Consider the following 21,559-nt stretch of genomic DNA (forward strand, 5'->3'; position numbering starts at 1 on the left):
ACTCCTAGGAAGCTTGCTTCAGCACCCGTTTCGGTAACAGAACACTGCCTAGAGCCAGGAAGCTCTGGTCCTCCGTGTATGCTGCGTGTCAACCTAGAAATTGGAGACTGATGGCACAAGGCTTGTTTTCCCATTAGGAAAGCTCCGTTCATGCGGCCTCGAGGATACCTGAAAAGCATTGTTGTTGCCGGGGATTTAGTCACTGCCTGCCTGCTTCTGCGAAGAAAATGAGTTTTCCCAAAAGAAACCTTGTGCTTCCAGTTCCTACTTGGAAGCTGACCCTGCTCTGCTCTATAACTAAAGTGAAAGTCAAGGGGAGCACTAGCCTCGATGTAAGGCCCTGAATATCCTTATAAAACGCGAGGCATGCAGCAGCTCCTTGAGGCCTTCAATGCTCTTCTGCTTTAGTTTCACGGTAGTAAGCTTTCCAAGACTCCAAGGAACCTTACTTCAACACCCGTTTCGGTAACAGAACACTGCCTAGAGCCAGGAAGCTCTGGTCCTCCGTGTATGCTGCGTGTCAACCTAGAAATTGGAGACTGATGGCACAAGGCTTGTTTTCCCATTAGGAAAGCTCCGTTCATGCGGCCTCGAGGATACCTGAAAAGCATTGTTGTTGCCGGGTATTTAGTCACTGCCTGCCTGCTTCTGCGAAGAAAATGAGTTTCCCCGAAAGAAACCTTGTGCTTCCAGTTCCTACTTGGAAGCTGACCCTGCTCTGCTCTATAACTAAAGTGAAAGTCAAGGGGAGCACTAGCCTCGATGTAAGGCCCTGAATATCCTAACAAAACGCGAGGCATGCAGCAGCTCCTTGAGGCCTTCAATGCTCTTCTGCTTTAGTTTCACGGTAGGAAGCTTTCCAAGACTTCAAGGAACCTTACTTCAACACCCGTTTCGGTAACAGAACACTGCCTAGAGCCAGGAAGCTCTGGTCCTCCGTGTATGCTGCGTGTCAACCTAGAAATTGGAGACTGATGGCACAAGGCTTGTTCTCCCAATAGGAAAGCTCGGTTCATGCGGCCTCGAGGATACCTGAAAAGCATTGTTGTTGCCGGGGATTTAGTCACTGAGTGCCTGCTTCTGCGAAGAAAATGAGTTTTCCTGAAAGAAACCTTGTGCTGCCAGTTCCTAGTTGGAAGCTCACCCTGCTCTGCTCTATACCTAAAGTGAAAGTCAACGTGAGCCCAAGCCTCGAAGGAAGGCCCTGATTTGCCTTGCCAAACGGGAGGCGTGGAGCAGCGCCATGAGGCCTTCTTCACTGTTCTGCTTTAGTTTCACGGTAGTAAGCTTTTCAAGACTCCTAGGGCCCTTGCTTCAGCAACCGTTTCGGTACCAGTACACTGAGTAGAGCCAAGAACCTCAGGGCCAGCTAAGCAACTTCAGCCCCGTAGGCCTTTGGGAACACCCCAGTGTTGGCTAGAGAAAGGCAACACACTGCACTCTTCCTTGGGAGAGCCAGATTACCTCAGCTATACACAGGATTCAGGAACACACTTCTAGAAGGTCCTCCATGCAATGGATGTAACCTCATTCTCCTAGCGGAACTCTATTGAGAAAAATACTCTGCTTCTAATCCCTTTTCACCTTTTTCACTTAGAGTCAGGCATCCTCAAGGAGGTGGTCGGCTTGCATTCCAAGTAGAATTTCAGCACTGTTCTTGGTGGAACACTGCAGGTCTTTGGAAGAAGCACAGGCACCTAAGTCTCCCTCGTGCATCCTTAGTTTAGGCGCTTTGCTGCACGCAGAGAAGCAGTCGTAGAAAAAAGTTGAATCAGGGAAAGCCCCAGTGGGTGTCCTGAATCTCTTTTGACTTGTTAGCATCAACATGTCCTTATGCTGCGTGTCAATCTGGAAATGTGAGACTGAGACACAAATCTTGTTTTCCCATTTTGAAAGCGCCACTCATGCAGTCTCGAAGCTACCTGAAAAGCACTGTTGTTACCGTGCTTTTAGTTACTGCCGGCATGGCTCAGAGAAGAAACTGAGTTTTCTCGAAAGAAACCTTGTGCTTCCAGTTCCTAGTTGGAAACTCACCCTGCTCTCCTCTATAGCAAAATTGAACGTCAACGTGAGCACTAACCTCCAAGTAAGGCCCTGATTATCCTTGCAAATTGGGAGGCATGCAGCAGCTCCATGAGGCCTTCATCGCGGTTCTGCTTTAGTTTCACGGTAGTAAGCTTCCCAAGACTCCTAGGAAGCTTGCTTCAGCACCCGTTTCGGTAACAGAACACTGCCTAGAGCCAGGAAGCTCTGGTCCTCCGTGTATGCCGCGTGTCAACCTAGAAATTGGAGACTGATGGCACAAGGCTTGTTTTCCCATTAGGAAAGCTCCGTTCATGCGGCCTCGAGGATACCTGAAAAGCATTGTTGTTGCCGGGGATTTAGTCACTGCCTGCCTGCTTCTGCGAAGAAAATGAGTTTTCCCAAAAGAAACCTTGTGCTTCCAGTTCCTACTTGGAAGCTGACCCTGCTCTGCTCTATAACTAAAGTGAAAGTCAAGGGGAGCACTAGCCTCGATGTAAGGCCCTGAATATCCTAACAAAACGCGAGGCATGCAGCAGCTCCTTGAGGCCTTCAATGCTCTTCTGCTTTAGTTTCACGGTAGGAAGCTTTCCAAGACTCCAAGGAACCTTACTTCAACACCCGTTTCGGTAACAGAACACTGCCTAGAGCCAGGAAGCTCTGGTCCTCCGTGTATGCTGCGTGTCAACCTAGAAATTGGAGACTGATGGCACAAGGCTTGTTTTCCCAATTAGGAAAGCTCCGTTCATGCGGCCTCGAGGATACCTGAAAAGCATTGTTGTTGCCGGGGATTTAGTCACTGAGTGCCTGCTTCTGCGAAGAAAATGAGTTTTCCTGAAAGAAACCTTGTGCTGCCAGTTCCTAGTTGGAAGCTCACCCTGCTCTGCTCTATACCTAAAGTGAAAGTCAACGTGAGCCCAAGCCTCGAAGGAAGGCCCTGATTTGCCTTGCCAAACGGGAGGCGTGGAGCAGCGCCATGAGGCCTTCTTCACTGTTCTGCTTTAGTTTCACGGTAGTAAGCTTTTCAAGACTCCTAGGGCCCTTGCTTCAGCAACCGTTTCGGTACCAGTACACTGAGTAGAGCCAAGAACCTCAGGGCCAGCTAAGCAACTTCAGCCCCGTAGGCCTTTGGGAACACCCCAGTGTTGGCTAGAGAAAGGCAACACACTGCACTCTTCCTTGGGAGAGCCAGATTACCTCAGCTATACACAGGATTCAGGAACACACTTCTAGAAGGTCCTCCATGCAATGGATGTAACCTCATTCTCCTAGCGGAACTCTATTGAGAAAAATACTCTGCTTCTAATCCCTTTTCACCTTTTTCACTTAGAGTCACGCATCCTCAAGGAGGTGGTCGGCTTGCATTCCAAGTAGAATTTCAGCAGTGTTCTTGGTGGAACACTGCAGGTCTTTGGAAGAAGCACAGGCACCTAAGTCTCCCTGGCGCATCCTTAGTTTAGGCGCTTTGCTGCACGCAGAGAAGCAGTCGTAGAAAAAAGTTGAATCAGGGAAAGCCCCAGTGGGTGTCCTGAATCTCTTTTGACTTGTTAGCATCAACATGTCCTTATGCTGCGTGTCAATCTGGAAATGTGAGACTGAGACACAAATCTTGTTTTCCCATTTTGAAAGCACCACTCATGCAGTCTCGAAGCTACCTGAAAAGCACTGTTGTTACCGTGCTTTTAGTTACTGCCGGCATGGCTCAGAGAAGAAACTGAGTTTTCTCGAAAGAAACCTTGTGCTTCCAGTTCCTAGTTGGAAACTCACCCTGCTCTCCTCTATAGCAAAATTGAACGTCAACGTGAGCACTAACCTCCAAGTAAGGCCCTGATTATCCTTGCAAATCGGGAGGCATGCAGCAGCTCCATGAGGCCTTCATCGCGGTTCTGCTTTAGTTTCACGGTAGTAAGCTTCCCAAGACTCCTAGGAAGCTTGCTTCAGCACCCGTTTCGGTAACAGAACACTGCCTAGAGCCAGGAAGCTCTGGTCCTCCGTGTATGCTGCGTGTCAACCTAGAAATTGGAGACTGATGGGACAAGGCTTGTTTTCCCATTAGGAAAGCTCCGTTCATGCGGCCTCGAGGATAACTGAAAAGCATTGTTGTTGCCGGGGATTTAGTCACTGCCTGCCTGCTTCTGTGAAGAAAATGAGTTTTCCTGAAAGAAACCTTATGCTTCCAGTTCCTAGTTGGAAGCTCACCCTGCTCTGCTCTATAACTAAATGAAAGTCAAGGGGAGCACTAGCCTCGAGGTAATGCCCTGAATATCCTTACAATACGGGAGGCATGCAGCAGCTCCATGAGGCCTTCAACGCTGTTCTGCTTTAGTTTAACGGTAGTAAGCCTGCCAAGACTCCTAGAGACCTTACTTAAGCACCCGTTTGGGTATCAGAAAACTGCCTAGAGCCAGGAAGCTTTGGTCCTGCGTGTATGCTGCCTATCAACTTACAAACTGGAGACTGACGTCACAAGGCTTGTTTGCCCATTAAGAAAGCTCCGTTCATGCGGCCTCGAATAAACCTGAAAAGCACTGTTGTTGCCAGGGTTTTTGTCACTGCCGGCATGGTTCTGAGAAGATATTGACTTCTCCGGGAAGAAACCTTGTGCTGCCAGTTCCTAGTTGGAAGATCACCCTGCTCTGCTCTATACCTAAAGTGAAAGTCAACGTGAGCCCAAGCCTCGAAGGAAGGCCCTGATTTGCCTTGCCAAACGGGAGGCGTGGAGCAGCGCCATGAGGCCTTCTTCACTGTTCTGCTTTAGTTTCACGGTAGTAAGCTTTTCAAGACTCCTAGGGCCCTTGCTTCAGCAACCGTTTCGGTACCAGTACACTGAGTAGAGCCAAGAACCTCAGGGCCAGCTAAGCAACTTCAGCCCCGTAGGCCTTTGGGAACACCCCAGTGTTGGCTAGAGAAAGGCAACACACTGCACTCTTCCTTGGGAGAGCCAGATTACCTCAGCTATACACAGGATTCAGGAACACACTTCTAGAAGGTCCTCCATGCAATGGATGTAACCTCATTCTCCTAGCGGAACTCTATTGAGAAAAATACTCTGCTTCTAATCCCTTTTCACCTTTTACACTTAGAGTCAGGCATCCTCAAGGAGGTGGTCGGCTTGCATTCCAAGTAGAATTTCAGCACTGTTCTTGGTGGAACACTGCAGGTCTTTGGAAGAAGCACAGGCACCTAAGTCTCCCTCGCGCATCCTTAGTTTAGGCGCTTTGCTGCACGCAGAGAAGCAGTCGTAGAAAAAAGTTGAATCAGGGAAAGCCCCAGTGGGTGTCCTGAATCTCTTTTGACTTGTTAGCATCAACATGTCCTTATGCTGCGTGTCAATCTGGAAATGTGAGACTGAGACACAAATCTTGTTTTCCCATTTTGAAAGCGCCACTCATGCAGTCTCGAAGCTACCTGAAAAGCACTGTTGTTACCGTGCTTTTAGTTACTGCCGGCATGGCTCAGAGAAGAAACTGAGTTTTCTCGAAAGAAACCTTGTGCTTCCAGTTCCTAGTTGGAAACTCACCCTGCTCTCCTCTATAGCAAAATTGAACGTCAACGTGAGCACTAACCTCCAAGTAAGGCCCTGATTATCCTTGCAAATTGGGAGGCATGCAGCAGCTCCATGAGGCCTTCATCGCGGTTCTGCTTTAGTTTCACGGTAGTAAGCTTCCCAAGACTCCTAGGAAGCTTGCTTCAGCACCCGTTTCGGTAACAGAACACTGCCTAGAGCCAGGAAGCTCTGGTCCTCCGTGTATGCCGCGTGTCAACCTAGAAATTGGAGACTGATGGCACAAGGCTTGTTTTCCCATTAGGAAAGCTCCGTTCATGCGGCCTCGAGGATACCTGAAAAGCATTGTTGTTGCCGGGGATTTAGTCACTGCCTGCCTGCTTCTGCGAAGAAAATGAGTTTTCCCAAAAGAAACCTTGTGCTTCCAGTTCCTACTTGGAAGCTGACCCTGCTCTGCTCTATAACTAAAGTGAAAGTCAAGGGGAGCACTAGCCTCGATGTAAGGCCCTGAATATCCTTATAAAACGCGAGGCATGCAGCAGCTCCTTGAGGCCTTCAATGCTCTTCTGCTTTAGTTTCACGGTAGGAAGCTTTCCAAGACTCCAAGGAACCTTACTTCAACACCCGTTTCGGTAACAGAACACTGCCTAGAGCCAGGAAGCTCTGGTCCTCCGTGTATGCTGCGTGTCAACCTAGAAATTGGAGACTGATGGCACAAGGCTTGTTTTCCCATTAGGAAAGCTCCGTTCATGCGGCCTCGAGGATACCTGAAAAGCATTGTTGTTGCCGGGTATTTAGTCACTGCCTGCCTGCTTCTGCGAAGAAAATGAGTTTCCCGGAAAGAAACCTTGTGCTTCCAGTTCCTACTTGGAAGCTGACCCTGCTCTGCTCTATAACTAAAGTGAAAGTCAAGGGGAGCACTAGCCTCGATGTAAGGCCCTGAATATCCTAACAAAACGCGAGGCATGCAGCAGCTCCTTGAGGCCTTCAATGCTCTTCTGCTTTAGTTTCACGGTAGGAAGCTTTCCAAGACTTCAAGGAACCTTACTTCAACACCCGTTTCGGTAACAGAACACTGCCTAGAGCCAGGAAGCTCTGGTCCTCCGTGTATGCTGCGTGTCAACCTAGAAATTGGAGACTGATGGCACAAGGCTTGTTTTCCCAATTAGGAAAGCTCGGTTCATGCGGCCTCGAGGATACCTGAAAAGCATTGTTGTTGCCGGGGATTTAGTCACTGAGTGCCTGCTTCTGCGAAGAAAATGAGTTTTCCTGAAAGAAACCTTGTGCTGCCAGTTCCTAGTTGGAAGCTCACCCTGCTCTGCTCTATACCTAAAGTGAAAGTCAACGTGAGCCCAAGCCTCGAAGGAAGGCCCTGATTTGCCTTGCCAAACGGGAGGCGTGGAGCAGCGCCATGAGGCCTTCTTCACTGTTCTGCTTTAGTTTCACGGTAGTAAGCTTTTCAAGACTCCTAGGGCCCTTGCTTCAGCAACCGTTTCGGTACCAGTACACTGAGTAGAGCCAAGAACCTCAGGGCCAGCTAAGCAACTTCAGCCCCGTAGGCCTTTGGGAACACCCCAGTGTTGGCTAGAGAAAGGCAACACACTGCACTCTTCCTTGGGAGAGCCAGATTACCTCAGCTATACACAGGATTCAGGAACACACTTCTAGAAGGTCCTCCATGCAATGGATGTAACCTCATTCTCCTAGCGGAACTCTATTGAGAAAAATACTCTGCTTCTAATCCCTTTTCACCTTTTTCACTTAGAGTCACGCATCCTCAAGGAGGTGGTCGGCTTGCATTCCAAGTAGAATTTCAGCAGTGTTCTTGGTGGAACACTGCAGGTCTTTGGAAGAAGCACAGGCACCTAAGTCTCCCTGGCGCATCCTTAGTTTAGGCGCTTTGCTGCACGCAGAGAAGCAGTCGTAGAAAAAAGTTGAATCAGGGAAAGCCCCAGTGGGTGTCCTGAATCTCTTTTGACTTGTTAGCATCAACATGTCCTTATGCTGCGTGTCAATCTGGAAATGTGAGACTGAGACACAAATCTTGTTTTCCCATTTTGAAAGCGCCACTCATGCAGTCTCGAAGCTACCTGAAAAGCACTGTTGTTACCGTGCTTTTAGTTACTGCCGGCATGGCTCAGAGAAGAAACTGAGTTTTCTCGAAAGAAACCTTGTGCTTCCAGTTCCTAGTTGGAAACTCACCCTGCTCTCCTCTATAGCAAAATTGAACGTCAACGTGAGCACTAACCTCCAAGTAAGGCCCTGATTATCCTTGCAAATCGGGAGGCATGCAGCAGCTCCATGAGGCCTTCATCGCGGTTCTGCTTTAGTTTCACGGTAGTAAGCTTCCCAAGACTCCTAGGAAGCTTGCTTCAGCACCCGTTTCGGTAACAGAACACTGCCTAGAGCCAGGAAGCTCTGGTCCTCCGTGTATGCTGCGTGTCAACCTAGAAATTGGAGACTGATGGCACAAGGCTTGTTTTCCCATTAGGAAAGCTCCGTTCATGCGGCCTCGAGGATAACTGAAAAGCATTGTTGTTGCCGGGGATTTAGTCACTGCCTGCCTGCTTCTGTGAAGAAAATGAGTTTTCCTGAAAGAAACCTTATGCTTCCAGTTCCTAGTTGGAAGCTCACCCTGCTCTGCTCTATAACTAAATGAAAGTCAAGGGGAGCACTAGCCTCGAGGTAATGCCCTGAATATCCTTACAATACGGGAGGCATGCAGCAGCTCCATGAGGCCTTCAACGCTGTTCTGCTTTAGTTTAACGGTAGTAAGCCTGCCAAGACTCCTAGAGACCTTACTTAAGCACCCGTTTGGGTATCAGAAAACTGCCTAGAGCCAGGAAGCTTTGGTCCTGCGTGTATGCTGCCTATCAACTTACAAACTGGAGACTGACGTCACAAGGCTTGTTTGCCCATTAAGAAAGCTCCGTTCATGCGGCCTCGAATAAACCTGAAAAGCACTGTTGTTGCCAGGGTTTTTGTCACTGCCGGCATGGTTCTGAGAAGATATTGACTTCTCCGGGAAGAAACCTTGTGCTGCCAGTTCCTAGTTGGAAGATCACCCTGCTCTGCTCTATACCTAAAGTGAAAGTCAACGTGAGCCCAAGCCTCGAAGGAAGGCCCTGATTTGCCTTGCCAAACGGGAGGCGTGGAGCAGCGCCATGAGGCCTTCTTCACTGTTCTGCTTTAGTTTCACGGTAGTAAGCTTTTCAAGACTCCTAGGGCCCTTGCTTCAGCAACCGTTTCGGTACCAGTACACTGAGTAGAGCCAAGAACCTCAGGGCCAGCTAAGCAACTTCAGCCCCGTAGGCCTTTGGGAACACCCCAGTGTTGGCTAGAGAAAGGCAACACACTGCACTCTTCCTTGGGAGAGCCAGATTACCTCAGCTATACACAGGATTCAGGAACACACTTCTAGAAGGTCCTCCATGCAATGGATGTAACCTCATTCTCCTAGCGGAACTCTATTGAGAAAAATACTCTGCTTCTAATCCCTTTTCACCTTTTACACTTAGAGTCAGGCATCCTCAAGGAGGTGGTCGGCTTGCATTCCAAGTAGAATTTCAGCACTGTTCTTGGTGGAACACTGCAGGTCTTTGGAAGAAGCACAGGCACCTAAGTCTCCCTCGCGCATCCTTAGTTTAGGCGCTTTGCTGCACGCAGAGAAGCAGTCGTAGAAAAAAGTTGAATCAGGGAAAGCCCCAGTGGGTGTCCTGAATCTCTTTTGACTTGTTAGCATCAACATGTCCTTATGCTGCGTGTCAATCTGGAAATGTGAGACTGAGACACAAATCTTGTTTTCCCATTTTGAAAGCGCCACTCATGCAGTCTCGAAGCTACCTGAAAAGCACTGTTGTTACCGTGCTTTTAGTTACTGCCGGCATGGCTCAGAGAAGAAACTGAGTTTTCTCGAAAGAAACCTTGTGCTTCCAGTTCCTAGTTGGAAACTCACCCTGCTCTCCTCTATAGCAAAATTGAACGTCAACGTGAGCACTAACCTCCAAGTAAGGCCCTGATTATCCTTGCAAATTGGGAGGCATGCAGCAGCTCCATGAGGCCTTCATCGCGGTTCTGCTTTAGTTTCACGGTAGTAAGCTTCCCAAGACTCCTAGGAAGCTTGCTTCAGCACCCGTTTCGGTAACAGAACACTGCATAGAGCCAGGAAGCTCTGGTTCTCCGTGTATGCCGCGTGTCAACCTAGAAATTGGAGACTGATGGCACAAGGCTTGTTTTCCCATTAGGAAAGCTCCGTTCATGCGGCCTCGAGGATACCTGAAAAGCATTGTTGTTGCCGGGGATTTAGTCACTGCCTGCCTGCTTCTGCGAAGAAAATGAGTTTTCCCAAAAGAAACCTTGTGCTTCCAGTTCCTACTTGGAAGCTGACCCTGCTCTGCTCTATAACTAAAGTGAAAGTCAAGGGGAGCACTAGCCTCGATGTAAGGCCCTGAATATCCTTATAAAACGCGAGGCATGCAGCAGCTCCTTGAGGCCTTCAATGCTCTTCTGCTTTAGTTTCACGGTAGGAAGCTTTCCAAGACTCCAAGGAACCTTACTTCAACACCCGTTTCGGTAACAGAACACTGCCTAGAGCCAGGAAGCTCTGGTCCTCCGTGTATGCTGCGTGTCAACCTAGAAATTGGAGACTGATGGCACAAGGCTTGTTTTCCCATTAGGAAAGCTCCGTTCATGCGGCCTCGAGGATACCTGAAAAGCATTGTTGTTGCCGGGTATTTAGTCACTGCCTGCCTGCTTCTGCGAAGAAAATGAGTTTCCCGGAAAGAAACCTTGTGCTTCCAGTTCCTACTTGGAAGCTGACCCTGCTCTGCTCTATAACTAAAGTGAAAGTCAAGGGGAGCACTAGCCTCGATGTAAGGCCCTGAATATCCTAACAAAACGCGAGGCATGCAGCAGCTCCTTGAGGCCTTCAATGCTCTTCTGCTTTAGTTTCACGGTAGGAAGCTTTCCAAGACTTCAAGGAACCTTACTTCAACACCCGTTTCGGTAACAGAACACTGCCTAGAGCCAGGAAGCTCTGGTCCTCCGTGTATGCTGCGTGTCAACCTAGAAATTGGAGACTGATGGCACAAGGCTTGTTTTCCCAATTAGGAAAGCTCGGTTCATGCGGCCTCGAGGATACCTGAAAAGCATTGTTGTTGCCGGGGATTTAGTCACTGAGTGCCTGCTTCTGCGAAGAAAATGAGTTTTCCTGAAAGAAACCTTGTGCTGCCAGTTCCTAGTTGGAAGCTCACCCTGCTCTGCTCTATACCTAAAGTGAAAGTCAACGTGAGCCCAAGCCTCGAAGGAAGGCCCTGATTTGCCTTGCCAAACGGGAGGCGTGGAGCAGCGCCATGAGGCCTTCTTCACTGTTCTGCTTTAGTTTCACGGTAGTAAGCTTTTCAAGACTCCTAGGGCCCTTGCTTCAGCAACCGTTTCGGTACCAGTACACTGAGTAGAGCCAAGAACCTCAGGGCCAGCTAAGCAACTTCAGCCCCGTAGGCCTTTGGGAACACCCCAGTGTTGGCTAGAGAAAGGCAACACACTGCACTCTTCCTTGGGAGAGCCAGATTACCTCAGCTATACACAGGATTCAGGAACACACTTCTAGAAGGTCCTCCATGCAATGGATGTAACCTCATTCTCCTAGCGGAACTCTATTGAGAAAAATACTCTGCTTCTAATCCCTTTTCACCTTTTTCACTTAGAGTCAGGCATCCTCAAGGAGGTGGTCGGCTTGCATTCCAAGTAGAATTTCAGCACTGTTCTTGGTGGAACACTGCAGGTCTTTGGAAGAAGCACAGGCACCTAAGTCTCCCTCGTGCATCCTTAGTTTAGGCGCTTTGCTGCACGCAGAGAAGCAGTCGTAGAAAAAAGTTGAATCAGGGAAAGCCCCAGTGGGTGTCCTGAATCTCTTTTGACTTGTTAGCATCAACATGTCCTTATGCTGCGTGTCAATCTGGAAATGTGAGACTGAGACACAAATCTTGTTTTCCCATTTTGAAAGCGCCACTCATGCAGTCTCGAAGCTACCTGAAAAGCACTGTTGTTACCGTGCTTTTAGTTACTGCCGGCATGGCTCAGAGAAGAAACTGAGTTTTCTCGAAAGAAACCTTGTGCTTCCAGTTCCTAGTTGGAAACTCACCCTGCTCTCCTCTATAGCAAAATTGAACGTCAACGTGAGCACTAACCTCCAAGTAAGGCCCTGATTATCCTTGCAAATTGGGAGGCATGCAGCAGCTCCATGAGGCCTTCATCGCGGTTCTGCTTTAGTTTCACGGTAGTAAGCTTCCCAAGACTCCTAGGAAGCTTGCTTCAGCACCCGTTTCGGTAACAGAACACTGCCTAGAGCCAGGAAGCTCTGGTCCTCCGTGTATGCCGCGTGTCAACCTAGAAATTGGAGACTGATGGCACAAGGCTTGTTTTCCCATTAGGAAAGCTCCGTTCATGCGGCCTCGAGGATACCTGAAAAGCATTGTTGTTGCCGGGGATTTAGTCACTGCCTGCCTGCTTCTGCGAAGAAAATGAGTTTTCCCAAAAGAAACCTTGTGCTTCCAGTTCCTACTTGGAAGCTGACCCTGCTCTGCTCTATAACTAAAGTGAAAGTCAAGGGGAGCACTAGCCTCGATGTAAGGCCCTGAATATCCTAACAAAACGCGAGGCATGCAGCAGCTCCTTGAGGCCTTCAATGCTCTTCTGCTTTAGTTTCACGGTAGGAAGCTTTCCAAGACTCCAAGGAACCTTACTTCAACACCCGTTTCGGTAACAGAACACTGCCTAGAGCCAGGAAGCTCTGGTCCTCCGTGTATGCTGCGTGTCAACCTAGAAATTGGAGACTGATGGCACAAGGCTTGTTTTCCCAATTAGGAAAGCTCCGTTCATGCGGCCTCGAGGATACCTGAAAAGCATTGTTGTTGCCGGGGATTTAGTCACTGAGTGCCTGCTTCTGCGAAGAAAATGAGTTTTCCTGAAAGAAACCTTGTGCTGCCAGTTCCTAGTTGGAAGCTCACCCTGCTCTGCTCTATACCTAAAGTGAAAGTCAACGTGAGCCCAAGCCTCGAAGGAAGGCCCTGATTTGCCTTGCCAAACGGGAGGCGTGGAGCAGCGCCATGAGGCCTTCTTCACTGTTCTGCTTTAGTTTCACGGTAGTAAGCTTTTCAAGACTCCTAGGGCCCTTGCTTCAGCAACCGTTTCGGTACCAGTACACTGAGTAGAGCCAAGAACCTCAGGGCCAGCTAAGCAACTTCAGCCCCGTAGGCCTTTGGGAACACCCCAGTGTTGGCTAGAGAAAGGCAACACACTGCACTCTTCCTTGGGAGAGCCAGATTACCTCAGCTATACACAGGATTCAGGAACACACTTCTAGAAGGTCCTCCATGCAATGGATGTAACCTCATTCTCCTAGCGGAACTCTATTGAGAAAAATACTCTGCTTCTAATCCCTTTTCACCTTTTTCACTTAGAGTCACGCATCCTCAAGGAGGTGGTCGGCTTGCATTCCAAGTAGAATTTCAGCAGTGTTCTTGGTGGAACACTGCAGGTCTTTGGAAGAAGCACAGGCACCTAAGTCTCCCTGGCGCATCCTTAGTTTAGGCGCTTTGCTGCACGCAGAGAAGCAGTCGTAGAAAAAAGTTGAATCAGGGAAAGCCCCAGTGGGTGTCCTGAATCTCTTTTGACTTGTTAGCATCAACATGTCCTTATGCTGCGTGTCAATCTGGAAATGTGAGACTGAGACACAAATCTTGTTTTCCCATTTTGAAAGCGCCACTCATGCAGTCTCGAAGCTACCTGAAAAGCACTGTTGTTACCGTGCTTTTAGTTACTGCCGGCATGGCTCAGAGAAGAAACTGAGTTTTCTCGAAAGAAACCTTGTGCTTCCAGTTCCTAGTTGGAAACTCACCCTGCTCTCCTCTATAGCAAAATTGAACGTCAACGTGAGCACTAACCTCCAAGTAAGGCCCTGATTATCCTTGCAAATCGGGAGGCATGCAGCAGCTCCATGAGGCCTTCATCGCGGTTCTGCTTTAGTTTCACGGTAGTAAGCTTCCCAAGACTCCTAGGAAGCTTGCTTCAGCACCCGTTTCGGTAACAGAACACTGCCTAGAGCCAGGAAGCTCTGGTCCTCCGTGTATGCTGCGTGTCAACCTAGAAATTGGAGACTGATGGCACAAGGCTTGTTTTCCCATTAGGAAAGCTCCGTTCATGCGGCCTCGAGGATAACTGAAAAGCATTGTTGTTGCCGGGGATTTAGTCACTGCCTGCCTGCTTCTGTGAAGAAAATGAGTTTTCCTGAAAGAAACCTTATGCTTCCAGTTCCTAGTTGGAAGCTCACCCTGCTCTGCTCTATAACTAAATGAAAGTCAAGGGGAGCACTAGCCTCGAGGTAATGCCCTGAATATCCTTACAATACGGGAGGCATGCAGCAGCTCCATGAGGCCTTCAACGCTGTTCTGCTTTAGTTTAACGGTAGTAAGCCTGCCAAGACTCCTAGAGACCTTACTTAAGCACCCGTTTGGGTATCAGAAAACTGCCTAGAGCCAGGAAGCTTTGGTCCTGCGTGTATGCTGCCTATCAACTTACAAACTGGAGACTGACGTCACAAGGCTTGTTTGCCCATTAAGAAAGCTCCGTTCATGCGGCCTCGAATAAACCTGAAAAGCACTGTTGTTGCCAGGGTTTTTGTCACTGCCGGCATGGTTCTGAGAAGATATTGACTTCTCCGGGAAGAAACCTTGTGCTGCCAGTTCCTAGTTGGAAGATCACCCTGCTCTGCTCTATACCTAAAGTGAAAGTCAACGTGAGCCCAAGCCTCGAAGGAAGGCCCTGATTTGCCTTGCCAAACGGGAGGCGTGGAGCAGCGCCATGAGGCCTTCTTCACTGTTCTGCTTTAGTTTCACGGTAGTAAGCTTTTCAAGACTCCTAGGGCCCTTGCTTCAGCAACCGTTTCGGTACCAGTACACTGAGTAGAGCCAAGAACCTCAGGGCCAGCTAAGCAACTTCAGCCCCGTAGGCCTTTGGGAACACCCCAGTGTTGGCTAGAGAAAGGCAACACACTGCACTCTTCCTTGGGAGAGCCAGATTACCTCAGCTATACACAGGATTCAGGAACACACTTCTAGAAGGTCCTCCATGCAATGGATGTAACCTCATTCTCCTAGCGGAACTCTATTGAGAAAAATACTCTGCTTCTAATCCCTTTTCACCTTTTACACTTAGAGTCAGGCATCCTCAAGGAGGTGGTCGGCTTGCATTCCAAGTAGAATTTCAGCACTGTTCTTGGTGGAACACTGCAGGTCTTTGGAAGAAGCACAGGCACCTAAGTCTCCCTCGCGCATCCTTAGTTTAGGCGCTTTGCTGCACGCAGAGAAGCAGTCGTAGAAAAAAGTTGAATCAGGGAAAGCCCCAGTGGGTGTCCTGAATCTCTTTTGACTTGTTAGCATCAACATGTCCTTATGCTGCGTGTCAATCTGGAAATGTGAGACTGAGACACAAATCTTGTTTTCCCATTTTGAAAGCGCCACTCATGCAGTCTCGAAGCTACCTGAAAAGCACTGTTGTTACCGTGCTTTTAGTTACTGCCGGCATGGCTCAGAGAAGAAACTGAGTTTTCTCGAAAGAAACCTTGTGCTTCCAGTTCCTAGTTGGAAACTCACCCTGCTCTCCTCTATAGCAAAATTGAACGTCAACGTGAGCACTAACCTCCAAGTAAGGCCCTGATTATCCTTGCAAATTGGGAGGCATGCAGCAGCTCCATGAGGCCTTCATCGCGGTTCTGCTTTAGTTTCACGGTAGTAAGCTTCCCAAGACTCCTAGGAAGCTTGCTTCAGCACCCGTTTCGGTAACAGAACACTGCCTAGAGCCAGGAAGCTCTGGTCCTCCGTGTATGCCGCGTGTCAACCTAGAAATTGGAGACTGATGGCACAAGGCTTGTTTTCCCATTAGGAAAGCTCCGTTCATGCGGCCTCGAGGATACCTGAAAAGCATTGTTGTTGCCGGGGATTTAGTCACTGCCTGCCTGCTTCTGCGAAGAAAATGAGTTTTCCCAAAAGAAACCTTGTGCTTCCAGTTCCTACTTGGAAGCTGACCCTGCTCTGCTCTATAACTAAAGTGAAAGTCAAGGGGAGCACTAGCCTCGATGTAAGGCCCTGAATATCCTTATAAAACGCGAGGCATGCAGCAGCTCCTTGAGGCCTTCAATGCTCTTCTGCTTTAGTTTCACGGTAGGAAGCTTTCCAAGACTCCAAGGAACCTTACTTCAACACCCGTTTCGGTAACAGAACACTGCCTAGAGCCAGGAAGCTCTGGTCCTCCGTGTATGCTGCGTGTCAACCTAGAAATTGGAGACTGATGGCACAAGGCTTGTTTTCCCATTAGGAAAGCTCCGTTCATGCGGCCTCGAGGATACCTGAAAAGCATTGTTGTTGCCGGGTATTTAGTCACTGCCTGCCTGCTTCTGCGAAGAAAATGAGTTTCCCGGAAAGAAACCTTGTGCTTCCAGTTCCTACTTGGAAGCTGACCCTGCTCTGCTCTATAACTAAAGTGAAAGTCAAGGGGAGCACTAGCCTCGATGTAAGGCCCTGAATATCCTAACAAAACGCGAGGCATGCAGCAGCTCCTTGAGGCCTTCAATGCTCTTCTGCTTTAGTTTCACGGTAGGAAGCTTTCCAAGACTTCAAGGAACCTTACTTCAACACCCGTTTCGGTAACAGAACACTGCCTAGAGCCAGGAAGCTCTGGTCCTCCGTGTATGCTGCGTGTCAACCTAGAAATTGGAGACTGATGGCACAAGGCTTGTTTTCCCAATTAGGAAAGCTCGGTTCATGCGGCCTCGAGGATACCTGAAAAGCATTGTTGTTGCCGGGGATTTAGTCACTGAGTGCCTGCTTCTGCGAAGAAAATGAGTTTTCCTGAAAGAAACCTTGTGCTGCCAGTTCCTAGTTGGAAGCTCACCCTGCTCTGCTCTATACCTAAAGTGAAAGTCAACGTGAGCCCAAGCCTCGAAGGAAGGCCCTGATTTGCCTTGCCAAACGGGAGGCATGGAGCAGCGCCATGAGGCCTTCTTCACTGTTCTGCTTTAGTTTCACGGTAGTAAGCTTTTCAAGACTCCTAGGGCCCTCTCTTCAGCAACCGTTTCGGTAACAGTACACTGAGTAGAGCCAAGAACCTCAGGGCCAGCTAAGCAACTTCAGCCCCGTAGGCCTTTGGGAACACCCCAGTGTTGGCTAGAGAAAGGCAACACACTGCACTCTTCCTTGGGAGAGCCAGATTACCTCAGCTATACACAAGATTCAGGAACACACTTCTAGAAGGTCCTCCATGCAATGGATGTAACCTCCTTCTCCTAGCTGAACTCTATTGAGAAAAACACTCTGCTTCTAATCCCTTTTCACCTTTTACACTTAGAGTCACGCATCCTCAAGGAGGTGGTCGGCTTGCATTCCAAGTAGAATTTCAGCACTGTTCTTGGTGGAACACTGCAGGTCTTTGGAAGAAGCACAGGCACCTAAGTCTCCCTGGCGCATCCTTAGTTTAGGCGCTTTGCTGCACGCAGAGAAGCAGTCGTAGAAAAAAGTTGAATCAGGGAAAGCCCCAGTGGGTGTCCTGAATCTCTTTTGACTTGTTAGCATCAACATGTCCTTATGCTGCGTGTCAATCTGGAAATGTGAGACTGAGACACAAATCTTGTTTTCCCATTTTGAAAGCGCCACTCATGCAGTCTCGAAGCTACCTGAAAAGCACTGTTGTTACCGTGCTTTTAGTTACTGCCGGCATGGCTCAGAGAAGAAACTGAGTTTTCTCGAAAGAAACCTTGTGCTTCCAGTTCCTAGTTGGAAACTCACCCTGCTCTCCTCTATAGCAAAATTGAACGTCAACGTGAGCACTAACCTCCAAGTAAGGCCCTGATTATCCTTGCAAATCGGGAGGCATGCAGCAGCTCCATGAGGCCTTCATCGCGGTTCTGCTTTAGTTTCACGGTAGTAAGCTTCCCAAGACTCCTAGGAAGCTTGCTTCAGCACCCGTTTCGGTAACAGAACACTGCCTAGAGCCAGGAAGCTCTGGTCCTCCGTGTATGCCGCGTGTCAACCTAGAAATTGGAGACTGATGGCACAAGGCTTGTTTTCCCATTAGGAAAGCTCCGTTCATGCGGCCTCGAGGATACCTGAAAAGCATTGTTGTTGCCGGGGATTTAGTCACTGCCTGCCTGCTTCTGCGAAGAAAATGAGTTTTCCCAAAAGAAACCTTGTGCTTCCAGTTCCTAGTTGGAAGCTCACCCTGCTCTGCTCTATAACTAAAGTGAAAGTCAAGGGGAGCACTAGCCTCGAGGTAAGGCCCTGAATATCCTTATAAAACGCAAAGCATGCAGCAGCAGCTCCTTGAGGCCTTCAACGCTGTTCTCCTTTAGTTTCACGGTAGTAAGCTTCCCAAGACTCCTAGGAACCTTGCTTCAGCACCCGTTTCGGTAACAGAACACTGCCTAGAGGCAGGAAGCTCTGGTCCTCCGTGTATGCTGCGTGTCAACCTAGAAATTGGAGACTGATGGCACAAGGCTTGTTTTCCCAATAGGAAAGCTCCGTTCATGCGGCCTCGAGGATACCTGAAAAGCATTGTTGTTGCCGGGGATTTAGTCACTGAGTGCCTGCTTCTGCGAAGAAAATGAGTTTTCCTGAAAGAAACCTTGTGCTGCCAGTTCCTAGTTGGAAGCTCACCCTGCTCTGCTCTATACCTAAAGTGAAAGTCAACGTGAGCCCAAGCCTGGAAGGAAGGCCCTGATTTGCCTTGCCAAACGGGAGGCATGGAGCAGCGCCATGAGGCCTTCTTCACTGTTCTGCTTTAGTTTCACGGTAGTAAGCTTTTCAAGACTCCTAGGGCCCTCTCTTCAGCAACCGTTTCGGTAACAGTACACTGAGTAGAGCCAAGAACCTCAGGGCCAGCTAAGCAACTTCAGCCCCGTAGGCCTTTGGGAACACCCCAGTGTTGGCTAGAGAAAGGCAACACACTGCACTCTTCCTTGGGAGAGCCAGATTACCTCAGCTATACACAAGATTCAGGAACACACTTCTAGAAGGTCCTCCATGCAATGGATGTAACCTCCTTCTCCTAGCTGAACTCTATTGAGAAAAACACTCTGCTTCTAATCCCTTTTCACCTTTTACACTTAGAGTCACGCATCCTCAAGGAGGTGGTCGGCTTGCATTCTAAGTAGAATTTCAGCACTGTTCTTGGTGGAACACTGCAGGTCTTTGGAAGAAGCACAGGCACCTAAGTCTCCCTCGCGCATCCTTAGTTTAGGCACTTTGCTGCACGCAGAGAAGCAGTCGTAGAAAAAAGTTGAATCAGGGAAAGCCCCAGTGGGTGTCCTGAATCTCTTTTGACTTGTTAGCATCAACATGTCCTTATGCTGCGTGTCAATCTGGAAATGTGAGACTGAGACACAAATCTTGTTTTCCCATTTTGAAAGCGCCACTCATGCAGTCTCGAAGCTACCTGAAAAGCACTGTTGTTACCGTGCTTTTAGTTACTGCCGGCATGGCTCAGAGAAGAAACTGAGTTTTCTCGAAAGAAACCTTGTGCTTCCAGTTCCTAGTTGGAAACTCACCCTGCTCTCCTCTATAGCAAAATTGAACGTCAACGTGAGCACTAACCTCCAAGTAAGGCCCTGATTATCCTTGCAAATCGGGAGGCATGCAGCAGCTCCATGAGGCCTTCATCGCGGTTCTGCTTTAGTTTCACGGTAGTAAGCTTCCCAAGACTCCTAGGAAGCTTGCTTCAGCACCCGTTTCGGTAACAGAACACTGCCTAGAGCCAGGAAGCTCTGGTCCTCCGTGTATGCTGCGTGTCAACCTAGAAATTGGAGACTGATGGCACAAGGCTTGTTTTCCCATTAGGAAAGCTCCGTTCATGCGGCCTCGAGGATACCTGAAAAGCATTGTTGTTGCCGGGGATTTAGTCACTGCCTGCCTGCTTCTGCGAAGAAAATGAGTTTTCCCAAAAGAAACCTTGTGCTTCCAGTTCCTACTTGGAAGCTGACCCTGCTCTGCTCTATAACTAAAGTGAAAGTCAAGGGGAGCACTAGCCTCGATGTAAGGCCCTGAATATCCTTATAAAACGCGAGGCATGCAGCAGCTCCTTGAGGCCTTCAATGCTCTTCTGCTTTAGTTTCACGGTAGGAAGCTTTCCAAGACTCCAAGGAACCTTACTTCAACACCCGTTTCGGTAACAGAACACTGCCTAGAGCCAGGAAGCTCTGGTCCTCCGTGTATGCTGCGTGTCAACCTAGAAATTGGAGACTGATGGCACAAGGCTTGTTTTCCCATTAGGAAAGCTCCGTTCATGCGGCCTCGAGGATACCTGAAAAGCATTGTTGTTGCCGGGTATTTAGTCACTGCCTGCCTGCTTCTGCGAAGAAAATGAGTTTCCCCGAAAGAAACCTTGTGCTTCCAGTTCCTACTTGGAAGCTGACCCTGCTCTGCTCTATAACTAAAGTGAAAGTCAAGGGGAGCACTAGCCTCGATGTAAGGCCCTGAATATCCTAACAAAACGCGAGGCATGCAGCAGCTCCTTGAGGCCTTCAATGCTCTTCTGCTTTAGTTTCACGGTAGGAAGCTTTCCAAGACTTCAAGGAACCTTACTTCAACACCCGTTTCGGTAACAGAACACTGCCTAGAGCCAGGAAGCTCTGGTCCTCCGTGTATGCTGCGTGTCAACCTAGAAATTGGAGACTGATGGCACAAGGCTTGTTCTCCCAATAGGAAAGCTCGGTTCATGCGGCCTCGAGGATACCTGAAAAGCATTGTTGTTGCCGGGGATTTAGTCACTGAGTGCCTGCTTCTGCGAAGAAAATGAGTTTTCCTGAAAGAAACCTTGTGCTGCCAGTTCCTAGTTGGAAGCTCACCCTGCTCTGCTCTATACCTAAAGTGAAAGTCAACGTGAGCCCAAGCCTCGAAGGAAGGCCCTGATTTGCCTTGCCAAACGGGAGGCGTGGAGCAGCGCCATGAGGCCTTCTTCACTGTTCTGCTTTAGTTTCACGGTAGTAAGCTTTTCAAGACTCCTAGGGCCCTTGCTTCAGCAACCGTTTCGGTACCAGTACACTGAGTAGAGCCAAGAACCTCAGGGCCAGCTAAGCAACTTCAGCCCCGTAGGCCTTTGGGAACACCCCAGTGTTGGCTAGAGAAAGGCAACACACTGCACTCTTCCTTGGGAGAGCCAGATTACCTCAGCTATACACAGGATTCAGGAACACACTTCTAGAAGGTCCTCCATGCAATGGATGTAACCTCATTCTCCTAGCGGAACTCTATTGAGAAAAATACTCTGCTTCTAATCCCTTTTCACCTTTTTCACTTAGAGTCAGGCATCCTCAAGGAGGTGGTCGGCTTGCATTCCAAGTAGAATTTCAGCACTGTTCTTGGTGGAACACTGCAGGTCTTTGGAAGAAGCACAGGCACCTAAGTCTCCCTCGTGCATCCTTAGTTTAGGCGCTTTGCTGCACGCAGAGAAGCAGTCGTAGAAAAAAGTTGAATCAGGGAAAGCCCCAGTGGGTGTCCTGAATCTCTTTTGACTTGTTAGCATCAACATGTCCTTATGCTGCGTGTCAATCTGGAAATGTGAGACTGAGACACAAATCTTGTTTTCCCATTTTGAAAGCGCCACTCATGCAGTCTCGAAGCTACCTGAAAAGCACTGTTGTTACCGTGCTTTTAGTTACTGCCGGCATGGCTCAGAGAAGAAACTGAGTTTTCTCGAAAGAAACCTTGTGCTTCCAGTTCCTAGTTGGAAACTCACCCTGCTCTCCTCTATAGCAAAATTGAACGTCAACGTGAGCACTAACCTCCAAGTAAGGCCCTGATTATCCTTGCAAATTGGGAGGCATGCAGCAGCTCCATGAGGCCTTCATCGCGGTTCTGCTTTAGTTTCACGGTAGTAAGCTTCCCAAGACTCCTAGGAAGCTTGCTTCAGCACCCGTTTCGGTAACAGAACACTGCCTAGAGCCAGGAAGCTCTGGTCCTCCGTGTATGCCGCGTGTCAACCTAGAAA

The sequence above is a fragment of the Balaenoptera ricei genome, chromosome 18 (genome assembly GCF_028023285.1).
Source record: "Balaenoptera ricei isolate mBalRic1 chromosome 18, mBalRic1.hap2, whole genome shotgun sequence".
In the NCBI taxonomy this organism is placed as follows: Eukaryota; Metazoa; Chordata; class Mammalia; order Artiodactyla; family Balaenopteridae; genus Balaenoptera; species Balaenoptera ricei.